Below are 11,800 nucleotides of genomic sequence, written 5' to 3'. Positions count from 1 at the left end.
TGAGGCAAGAGGGGAGGCAGAGGTTGCAGTGAGCCACGATTGTGCCACTGCACTCCAGCCTGGGCGATAAGAGTAAGACTCCATCTCAAAAAAAAAAAAAAAAAAAAAAAAGAAAACATTTTAAAGTATACAGATCAGTAGTGCAGACTAAACTATTTTTTATTTTTATTAGTTCTAAACTTTCTAGTCTCTTCCATAATTTGGTCTCCCTATCCATGTGCCAGTATCGCACTGTTTTAATTATGTAGTTTTATTTTTTCCTTCCTATTTTTTTAGAGGAAGGGTCTCACTCTGTTGCCAAGGCTGGAGTGCAGTGTCTCGATCATAGCTCACTGCAACCTTGAACTCCTGGACTCACGCAATCCTCTTGCCTTGGCTTTCTGAGTAGCCAGGACCACAGGTGCATGACACCATGACTGGCTAATTAAATTTTTTTTTTTTTTTTGTAGAGATGGAGTTTTGCTATGTTGCCTAGGCTGGTCTTGAGCTCCTGGTCTCAAGAGATCCTCCCGCCTCAGCCTCCCAAAGTGTTGGCATTACAGGCATGAGCCACTGCACCTGGCCAAGTAAACTTTAGAGATTAATTAGGGAACACTGATATATTTTTAATGCCGAGTCTTCCTATCTCTTGGTAGGCCTGATGGGGCTTATGATGAGGGAGGAGGAGCTGGGGCAGGAGAGCCCGACATTCAGGTCTCACTGAGGGGAGATGTGCCCAGGACACTTCCACTGGAACTGCTTCCTTGATGGTGATGTGGAGTGAGCTGGACCAGTGTGTGCATGCATGTATGTACCCAAGCTCATGGCACATGGGGGAGCAGAGGGGGTGGGGATGGCTCAGCAGTGATTGGAATGCAAGAGTGGGGACTTTGGGGCCTGTATGAAAAAGTGTTATGGCAGAGTGACACACCTACAAAAGAGTGTGGTCAGCATAGGTCTCACACTGGGTGAGTTTTTACAAACTGAACACGTGCATGGAACCGCCACTCAGAATAAGAACTGAACAGAAGCATCCTCAGGGGAGCCCTGAAATCCCCCTATGCACACCCCTCAAACCTCCCCTTATCCCTCCCAGCTGCTCCATCCACACCTCCACGTGACTTCTTAAATCTTCAGCTTTGCTGCCTCATAGCTAAGGGGGTCAGGGAAGGGAAGCTGGGGGGTCTGTAGATATGGAATGGGGGTGCGTACATCAGGTCCCTCCCTCTCCCTGCCCTCCTGCCACCTTCCAGAAGCACATAAAAAAAATCTGACTGAGGGCCAGCCTCCTTGTTATACTCTGAGACTGTGCTCAGAGATAAAAGACAAGACCCCTAGGCCATGCTTCTGGGAAGGCAGAGGGCTGCGTGTTAAGCCTGGACCGAGAGTCCCAGAGCCCAGCTCCAGTCTTGACACCATGCACTGCTGTGTGACTTCTGGGCCCTGGTTCTCCTCATCCACCAAAATGAGCAGGTTGGCCTGAGTCGTCCTTAAGAGTCCTGTATAGCCTTAAAACAGCGCTCCTTATCTCAGCACCCTACACACTGGCTGTAGCTTCTCCTCACTGTCCCTTTCAGGACCAAAATACTGGGTGTATCCATCTGCAGGTACCAATGGCTTTCTTCTAAGGCCCTGCTGCGTCCTGCTTTTAATCTCTTTATTTCTCTATCTGCTCCTGGGGTTAGGTTTGGGCCAGGGAGTGGATTGTTTGCCCTCCTTAGATATCCTTTCCTTTTTTGAGACAGGGTCGCCCAGGGTGGAGTGCAGTGGTGCGATCTCGGCTCACTGCAAACTCCATCTCCGGGGTTCAAGTGATTCTCCTACCTCAGCCTCCCGAGTAGCTGGGATTACAGGCATGCACCACTATGCCCAGCTAATTTTTTTTTTTTTTGAGATGGAGTTTCACTCTTGTTGACCCAGCTGGAGTGCAGTGGCATGATCTCAGCTCACTGCAACCTTCTGGTTTCAAGCGATTCTCCTGCCTCAGCCTCCCAAGTAGCTGGGATTACAGGCACCCGCCACCATACCCGGCTAATTTTTGTATTTTTAGTAGAGACAGGATTTCACCATGTTGGCCAAGCTGATCTCAAACTCCTGACCTTGTGATCCAACCTTCTCTGTCTCCCAAAGTGCTGGGATTACAGGCGTGAGCCACTTCACCCGGCCTAATTTTTGTATTTTTTGGTATGGATGGGGTTTCACCGTGTTGGCTAGGCTGGTCTTGAACTCCTGATCTCAGGTGATCCGCCAGCCTCAGCCTCCCAAAGTGCTGAGATTACAGGCGTGAGCTGCCGCACATGGCCTTAGATATCTTTTCCTCTAATTAGTTTATAATCTCTGAGAGTTGACCCAGGTTGTACCTTCTTGGACTGGAGCCAGGTGGTTATCTCTGATGCTGCCAGGGGAGGATTAGATGTTTTATCTCCTGAGTTGGTCACACGCGCACGTGGGTCTCTGAGTCAGCATTGAGCATTACCTGTTTATGGGTCCAAAGGAGCCTCCCTCCCAGACCCTCTCTCCAGCAGTGTACAGTCCATCGTGTGGATGGGAGGAAGGCAAGGCCAAGGTAAATACTGACTCAGACAAATACAAGCAGGTACAAGAAGTACAAATACATATGTGGGGGAGGAGGGAGCAGGGGCCTGCCAGCCAAAGCTAGTCATCTGAGAAGAGGGGGTTGCGGACAGGTGGGGCTGGGAGCTGAGTCAGAGAAGGTTGCTGGGCCTCCCATTAGAGCCTGGGAGCCTTGACTTGCCATAGCCTGCGGCCTTGCCTCTTCCTGGACAGTGGCCGAGGGTGCCCTCTGAAATGTTAAGGAGAAATGAATGGGCCCAGATGGTGGGGTAACTTGGGGAGGACGCGAGATTTGGAGTCCAAGGGGAGGCAGTTTTAGGCTCTAACTCATCCTATACACGCTGCGGCTGTGGGGGAAGGGAGAGAAAGGCCAAGGGCACGACTCCTGGCTCCTGAGAGTCCCCAGTGCCCCATTAGGTTGGCAGCTGCAGTGATGGCGCTGACCCCCGCCTTGTGCACACCCCTCAAGCCTCAGCATTCCCTTCCCTGGGCCTCTGAAGGGTGGAAAGATGTGAGAAGAGCAGGGAAGAGGAGAGGAAATTGGGAGAGGGGGAGAGAGAGGGTGGTGGGGAGCCCAGAGAAGGGAGCTGGGGGTGGAGCATGGAGAGGTACCTGGGCCAAGTAGAGAGAGGCTTTGGCCAGGCTCATCTGGGTCCAGCATGGATTCCCTCATGCATGAGCTGTGTGAATTTGGGCAAGTTCCCTAACTTCTCTGATCTCTTGTTGCCTCAACAATGAAATGGGGACAAGACTTCCTCCCTGGCAGACTTTTTGTGAGTAGTGTGCTCTTAGGGAAAGCCCAGGGCGCAGGGTAAGTGTCCCAGTTGCTAATGATTGTTATGGTTATTATCACATCAAAGCCAGGAGCCAGTCTCAGTCCAAAGATGGAGAATGCAAGAACAGGTGACCAAGAGCACTGGGACTTGTCCTAGCTCTCGTGGGACCAAATTCTATACTTGTTTCCATGTGGACACAAGGTGTCCACAGGCTTCTCCTGGAGGCTTCTCAGCACCCACCTACTTTTAGATCAAGACCATTATTGCTGCTGACAGGGGGCCTTTGTTTCCTCTGTAGCCCCTTCTGAAATCCTATGCCTTTGCAACCCAAGAAGCTGGGTTAGGCTGGGGGCCTCCTGTGCTGCCAGCTGGCCTGGGCAGCGGGGACCTGCGTCTCTGCTCAGAAACTGGGGTGGTGGGATGGGATTAGCAGGCACGAGCCAAGCCTGTGTCCTCGGTGGCAGGCCAGGCAGCCGGTTCACCGCTTACATAAACGGGGCCAGGAAGCTGAACTTGTTTTTGCTGGCAAGAGCTGCGGCAAGCTGCAAGAGAGTTGAGAAATATGTGTCTCCGTGTGCGTGTTTTTCTCTGGTTATTGACATTTGCAAGTTTACTTGAAGAGGGGGAAAAAGTAGAAAAACAACAAAGCTGTTTGGATTCCTGGCACCCAAACTTAGGTCCCAACTGGGGAGGAACCCCACTTTCCCAGAGCTGTGCTGCAGGGTCCCCAGACCAAAGGGTGTCTGGGCCATGGTGGGGGTCCCAGTGTCCCTGGGAGGGGGATTCCTAGGCCACCGGGGCAGGGAGATATGGGCTTGCTTGTTGGGAGTTACTAGGACCTAAACTCTCTTTCCCTTGAGGAATGGGAGGCAAGGGAGGTTGTGGGAATTTTCCCTCCCCTAGAGCTCTCCAGGGAGAAAGAAGCATTTTTCTGAGGGCACTGGGATGATCTGGTCATCATCCTTCTCCCAAAGCCATCAACTATTAAAATAATAAATCCATAGATTCATTATGTGTTTTCAAGCTGAGTATTGTTTGCTTCCTGCCCTCTGAGAGCTAATGATTGGGCGCCATGGGATGCTAGACCGCAGGAGTGGGGGCCTGTGGGGGATCTACAGGTCACAGTCTGAATCCTCATTTCACAGAGAAGGCCAGTGGGCTCTGCCAGGGGCGGTGACGTGCCCATGGCTGCCTGTGAGTCATCACAAGACCAGGAATAGAACTCAGGTCACCTGACAGCCCAGAGCTGTTTCCTCTACACCAAGGGGCCTCCTGCTTGTGGAGATGTACTTTATTTTATTTATTTATTTATTTATTTATTTATTTATTTATTTATTTATTTTCAAGAAGGAGTCTCGCCCAGGCTGGAGTGCAGTGGTGCAATCTCAGCTCACTGCAGCCTTCGACTCACTGCAGCCTCTGCCTCCCGGATTCAAGCGATTCTCATGCCTCAGCCTCCTGAGTAGCTGGGATTACAGGCACACACCACCAAGCCTGGCTAATTTTTGTATTTTTAGTAGAGACAGGGTTTCACCATGTTGGCCAGGCTGGTCTCGAACTCCTGACCTCAAGTGATCCACCCGTCTCGGCCTCCCAAAGTGCTGAGATTACAGGCGTGAGCCACTGCACCCTACTGAGATGTACTTTATATTAAAGAACAAATCAAGGCAGACTGTACGTTTGTGTCAGCCCAACCCCACACAATTAATAGTCAGTGATTAAACTGACCAGACCAGACCAGACACCAACACTGACTGTTGAGGAGGAGCTTGGGGGTTTGTTTTCGGGAGGCAATACTGCCTCCTTTTGTGATCTTAGTCCCAGGTGAGGTGCTTCCTTGTCCTCTCTGCAGAATCCCATTCCTTCTTAGCCTGGGCTGAAGCTGCTCCCTCCCTGTATGTGACCCTGGCCTTGGCGCAGTCCTTGGGTGCTCTTCCTCCCTCCTGCCTCTGCGCTGCTTCATGATGCACAGGAGCCAAGGAGGGGCAGGGGACAGTCGGTTTTTTCTCAGGGAGATTGGAAGAGAACAGAAACAAGAAGCAATGGAATGCTCCTGTCCTGGAGGTTGGTGGGGCAGCGGGGAGAGGTGGGGAAGCCATTGAGCCTGCACATACTTTTGACAGGCTTGGCTCATGCCTGCCAATCCCACCCCACCGCCTGGGTTTCTGAGCAGGGACATGGGTCCCCACTGCCCAGGCCAGCTGGCAGCACAGGATGGCCTCCAACCTAACCCAGGCTCTTGGGTTGCAAAGGCATAGCATTTCAGAAGGGGCCACAGAGGAACCAAAAGTCCCCCTGCCTGTGGAGTCAGGCCTGATCTCTTTGAGGGTGCTCACACCCTCCATGTTCCCCTGTAGGTCTTCCTTCCCTCCTTACTGCATTTCAGATACTCCAGACACCAGCCCTCCCCAGAACTCTCACTGTTTTTTGTTTTTTTGAGACACAGTCTTGCTCTGGGTCCCAGGCTGGAGTGCAGTGGCACAATCACAGCTCACTTCGGCCTTGACCTCCTGGGCTCAAGTGATCCTTCTGCCACAGCCTCCCAGATAGCTGGGACCGCAGACATGTGTCACCATGCCCAGCTAATTTTAGAGTTTTTTGGTAGAGATGGAGTTTTGCCATGTTGCCCAGGCTGGTCTCAGCCTCCTGGGTGCAAACGATCCTCCCATCTCAGCCTCCCAATGTGCTGGGATGACAGGCGTAAGCCACGATGCCTGGTGACTCTCAATTCTTTTTTTTTTTTTAATTATTATTATTATTATTTTGGAGATAGAGTTTCACTTTTGTGGCCCAGGCTGGAGTGCAATGGTGCAATCTCAGTTCACTGCAATCTCTGCCTCCTGGGTTCAAGCGATTCTCCTGCCTCAGCCTCCTGAGTAGCTGGGATTACAGGTGTGTGCCACCACGCCCGGCTAATTTTGTATTTTTAGTATGGGGTTTCTCCATGTTGGTCAGGCTGCTCTCAAACTCCTGACCTCAGGTGATCTGCCCGCCTCGGCCTCCCACAGTGCTGGGATTACAGGCGTGAGCCACGGCGCCTGGTGACTCAGTTCTTAATGCTTTGCATATACTGTTCTCTGTTTATGGAATGTAACTCCCTGTGGCTCCACTTATCAAACCCCCACTCATTTATCAAGGCCCCAATAAAATCTCTCTTCCCCCTTTAGAATAATTGATCCCTCTTCTTAGTTCCCTCAGTATGTTGGAGACATTTATATCAGGTTGGCCTGTATTACAGATAGTTTTAAGTTCTAGGGCTTTGTGGGGTTTAAAGAAGATTACGATATGGAAATGATCGGAAGGAGTGCCAGTGCATTGTAGATGCTCAGTAACTTCAATATGGAGTTTTTTTTCCTGGATTAGGAACTTCTGAACTTGCACATCATGGGTGCACAAAAATTATTGAATTCTTGAAGAAGGGACAGGCATAGGCTTGCAATCCTGGCTCTAAATGCTGAGCAATTGCTCACGGACAAATGCTCCGTTGATTGTGTGCTCTTTGCTAAATTTCAGTGTGTGCACCAGCCACGCCTTCGCCCCCGCGTGCCCCGTCTCCTAGGGCCTACTATGCAAGGCCTGTGTCAGGCCGGGGTGGGAGCATGAGAATGACTGGGCATATCTCCCAGGACCAGGAAGGACTGCTCTCAGGAGCCCCCTCCTCACCTGGTTCCTCATCGTATCTCTTCCTTTTGGCCCTTCTCTTTGGTAGGGCCTACTTAGGGAGGGCCCCAGTAGATTCCCAGGGAACAGAAAAACAGACAGATGGGAGGAATCAAGGCTGAGCCCAGGGATGGTGTCTTATGTCCATCAGGGAATCAGGCCTACAGGGGAGGGCTGGGCTATGGGTGCAGAATTCAGTGACAGTGACAGTGAGAGAACTCAGCAGTGCAAGGGCAAAGTGGCACTGTTTGGCCTGAAGGTGCTCGGAAGCTGCTTGTATTGAAAAATCCACCCTCATCCCCCGACATCCCTCAGTGCCCACTGCGCTCTGCCGTGCCCTCTCCCTCCTTCCTAGAAATCCTAACTCACACAGACCCAGGCTATGTAGCTTGTTTAATTAAATATATATATATGTATTCATTATAAGAGCAATATAGGCAACTTATAGAAAATTCAAAAACTACAGAAAGACGCAGGGAAGAGAAAGAAATCACCTCTAACACCATCATTTGGAGAGGAGGGCAGAGGTAGGGAGAGGACACTTCTATGAATGTTACTTGTTCTGAGAGTCACCCATGAGGCTTCCCCACTGCCACCCGGCTGTCAGGGGTACTGAGTCAGAGATTTGGGTCAGGAGGCAGAGGGCTGAGTGGGTGGGAGGGAAGGGGCGGTGCTGCCCACTCTGACTTTAGCAAGTATGTTTTCTTATAGTCTTTATGAGTATTTCTTTGATCATTCTGCATACAGTGCTTTTAAAAGCGTAGTTAACACAGTGTTGTTCGCAGGTTCTAGAGGAAATATATTTTGAAGCAGGGCTGTGACAGGCAATACTTGCCAATGGGTGGTTTATAATTAATCATTCCCTGTTTTAAAAAATAGTGACTCAGTTTTAAAGATTCAGAAAGCCATTACTCAAGTTCCTTGGCAGAGGAAGTGGCCATTATGTTGCTCCCTGCAGCTCTGCTTTTGTGGAAGAGGGAAAAAAAAGTATTTTTATTTGGTATTTCTCTGAGCTGCTCAGATACTTTGGCCATTGTTGGTGAGTGCAGGAGCAGAACAGCCCCTGCTATTGTTCAGGCTGGCCGCTAAACATGGCAAGAGCTTCCCGCTGAACTGGGGTAGGGGAAATGACCAGAAAGACATTTACTGGATTTGGCAAAGGCAGAAGCAGAAAAGAGAGCTTCCTCTGGCTCCAGGAGTCTATTTCTTGCCTCAGCGGGCTCCTCTGCCCCCCAACCTGGGGCCTGCCCATCACACAACACGAGAGGGCACCACTTAGACCCCTTCACCTGCAAACCGTGCGCCTGGGAGTTTTTGGTGCCGAGACCCTGTCCCTGTGGGCACCCCTAACATGCCCTATATTCAACAAACATGCATGAAGCACCTACTAAGTTCTCTGATGAGTGACGACCAGGAGCTTCCAGTGTTGTCACCGTGGTCGGGGAAGGGACCTTTATATAGTTGAGGACTGTGCCATGTGAAAAGTGCCAGTGATTGGATGAGCTGCAGTGGTCCTTGACCCCTACCTTAGACCTTCATGCATCCTGCACTTGTGTCTGTTGCATGCCATGTGAATTCTGATTTCCGCTAATCAGTGAATCAGCTGAGGAAGGGATATTGCAAGCATTGCACTGGGAGCAGTTCTCTTTGGGCACTGTTTCCATCTTTGCTCCTACAAGTTTGTCATTTGTGCAGGAACTTGAAATCCATGTTAGGTTTTATCTTGACAGCTGCTTTATCCAGTGGAAAATGGAAAAGTGGAAATATTGATGCACTGATTAGAAGTGTCGTTGCATCTTCCATACGTAACCGCATTCAGGCACTGATGGACTTCAAGATGTGGACTGGATGTGGTAAACTGCTGCCTCCATCAGGTGCTCATTGGAGTTCAACGCACTGGACCGTGTGTTCAGTTGTGATGTAGCAGGACAAGCCACAGACAAAACCCCTCAGACACCGAGTTAAAGAAGGAAGGGCTTCATTCGGCCGGGAGCTTCGGCAAGACTCATGTCTCCAACAACCGAGTTCCCCGAGTGAGCAATTCCTGTCCCTTTTAAGGGCTCACAACTCCAAAGGGGTCCGCATGAGAGGGTTGTGATTGATTGAGCAAGCAGGGGGTACGTGACTGGGGGCTGCATGCACCGGTAATTAGAATGGAATAGAACAGGACAGGGATTTTCACAGTGCTTTTCTATGCAATGTCTATAATCTATAGATAACATAACCGATTAGGTCAGGGGTCGATCTTTAACTATCAGGCCCGGGGTGTGGTGCCGGGCTGTCTGCTTGTGGATTTCATTTCTGCCTTTTAGTTTTTACTACTTCTTTCTTTGGAGGCAGAAATTGGGCATAAGACAATATGAGGGGTGGTCTCCTCCCTTAGTGAAGGAAAAGGACACGGGTCACACACGCCAACACCAGCAGTTTCACTCTTAGGGAAGTTCTTGGGCAAGTGCACTGAGTCATGAGAAAGTTGATAGCCACCCTCTTTGATATGGCAAAACAATGGGAATGACCGCAAACCTCCCTCAGTGAGAGAATCATAGGGTCACACAACGAAACATTACATAGCAGTGAGACTGAATGAACTACGTGTCAGTGAATCAGAGAAACATATAAATGAGGCCGGGCCAGGTGGTCATCCCTCTAATCCCAACATTTTGGAGGCCCAGGTAGGAGGATTGCTTGAGGCCAAGAGTTTGAGACCAGCCTGGGCAATATAGTGAAACCTCATCTCTCAAAAAAAAAAATATACAGCCAGTCATGGTAGCATGTACCTGTAGTCTCAGCTACTTGGGAAGCTGCGGTGGGAGGATCAGTTGAGCCCAGGAATTAGAAGTTGCAGTGAACCATGATTGTGCCACTGTACTTCAGCCTGAGTGACAGAGTGAGACCCTGTCCCAAGAAAAAGAAAAAAAAAAAAAAGCAGCCGGGCACAGAGCCTCTTGCCTGTAATCTCAGCACTTTGGGAGGCTAAGGCAGGAGGATGGCTTGAGGCCGGGAGTTGAAGACCAGCCTGGGCAATATATTGAGAACTTGTCTCCAGTAAAAATTAAAAAATTAGCCGGGCATGGTGGTTTGCACCTCCCAGTTACTCAGGAGGCTAAGGTGGGAGGATCGCTTGAGCCCAGGAGTTTGAGGTTGCAAAAAGCTATGATTGTGCCACTGCACTCCAGCCTGGGCAGCAGACTGAGACCCTGTATCAGACACACACACACACACACACACACACACACATATACACACAAAGGAAGTTCGAGAAAAGCACCAGCTGGGCGTGGTGGCTCACGCCTGTAATCCCAGCACGTTGGGAGGCCGAGGCGGGTGGATCACCTGAGGTCAGGAGTTCAAGACCAGCCTGACTAATATGGTGAAACCCCATCTCTACTAAAAATACAAAAAAAGGAAAAAATTAGCCGGGCATGGTGGTGTGTGCCTGTAGTCCCAACTACTCGGGAGGCTGAGACAGGAGAATTGCTTGAACCCGGGAGGTTGAGGACGCAGTGAGCCGAGATCGCGCCATTGCACTCCAGCCTGGGTGATAGAGCGAGATTCTGTCTCAAAAAAAAAAAAAAAAGAAAGAAAAGAGAAAAGCATATCACAGCAGAAGACTATATTCAAACCATTTATATGAAGCTCAAAAATGAAGCAAAGTTAAGAAAAATGTAGGGATGCATGGGTAGTGAAAGTTAGGTTGGTGGGCTTTCCTGGGTATTTTATGCTTCATAAATTAACTTTTATGTATGTAGCTTTTACATACATTATATATATGAATTTGCATGTATTCAGTATTATGTAATACATTAAAAACAATGTTCGCAATGCTAAAAATATATTGTTGAAGATTCTGTGTGAAAGCTATACTGTAGTTGTGGCTTTTTATAACCCTTTCAAGCCCTCTGGGCAGTAGCAGTCCACCCCTTATTGCCCTCAGTGGACTTCACCTTCTAGGGACTCAGAATTTTTTTTTTTTTTTTTGAGACGGAGCTTCGCTCTTTTTGCCCAGGCTGGAGTGCAGTGGCGTGATCTCGGCTCACTGCAAGCTCCGCCTCCCTGGTTCAAGCAATTCTCCTGCCTCAGCCTCCCAAGTAGCTGGGATTACAGGAGCCTGCCACCACGCCCAGCAAATTTTTTGTATTTTTAGTAGAGACAGGGTTTCACCATGTTGGCCAGGATGGTCTCGATCTCTTGACTTGTGATCCGTCTCGCCTCGGCCTCCCAAAGTGCTGGGATTACAGGTGTGAGGCCCAGCTGGGACTCAGATTTTGCTGAGGACCAGGACAGTACTGTGTGCTGTGTCCTGGCCTTGCAGCAGTGAATGTGTCTCCCGTTTCTCAAGGGCAGGTCTCTGGGATGCCTGATTGTGTCTTCCTTGCCAGTGCCTGGCTGCTGCAGCCTCCTCAAATGTTTATCAAACACAGGACTTGCCCACCGTGGGAGAAAGTAAGGCCATAGGTGTCTCAGGAACCTGCCCAAACTCGCCTGGCTGCACGGTGACAATTCAACCAGCTTTCTTACCCAAGGTCTGTTGGTGACCAGAGAAAACCTTAGATGACTGGCTGCCATGATGGCCTTATATCTGTCCCTTTTCTGCCAGCCTCGAGGTAGAGGGTGCCAGGGAGGAGGACTCTGGCTCTAGGTGTTAAAGTGAGAAGGAAGTGTGAAGGGTATCTGTATAGCTAGACAGGGCCCAATGCCAGGCAGAGCTGTCTCCGCCCCTTTGATGTCTATGTCTCTGTCCCTGGACTGTGGCCAGTAGCCAGTGTGGACTCCAACCTCACCAGCTTTAGGGGTGTTATCTGCCTGGGAGT

The 11,800-nt window shown here is 50.0% G+C and overlaps 1 protein-coding gene across 4 annotated transcripts in view; it reads left to right on the top strand.

Moving 5' to 3' along the window:
- IL6R (interleukin 6 receptor) overlaps nt 1-11,800 on the top strand; it is a 62,984-nt gene that overhangs the window by 11,953 nt on the left and 39,231 nt on the right. Inside the window, exon 1 of one of the 4 annotated variants that reach the window (XM_055101179.2) lies at nt 665-786. The exons of the other annotated variants lie outside the window; for them this stretch is intronic. The gene's annotated coding sequence lies outside the window, so the exon portion shown is untranslated. Of the gene's footprint in view, nt 1-664; nt 787-11,800 lie in introns of those variants that run through there. 4 annotated transcript variants of the gene reach the window in all.

The sequence above is a fragment of the Pan paniscus genome, chromosome 1 (genome assembly GCF_029289425.2).
Source record: "Pan paniscus chromosome 1, NHGRI_mPanPan1-v2.0_pri, whole genome shotgun sequence".
Classification (NCBI taxonomy): domain Eukaryota; kingdom Metazoa; phylum Chordata; class Mammalia; order Primates; family Hominidae; genus Pan; species Pan paniscus.
The sequence above is the reverse complement of the archived record's forward strand: the minus strand, read 5'-3'. Positions and strand labels throughout refer to the sequence as shown.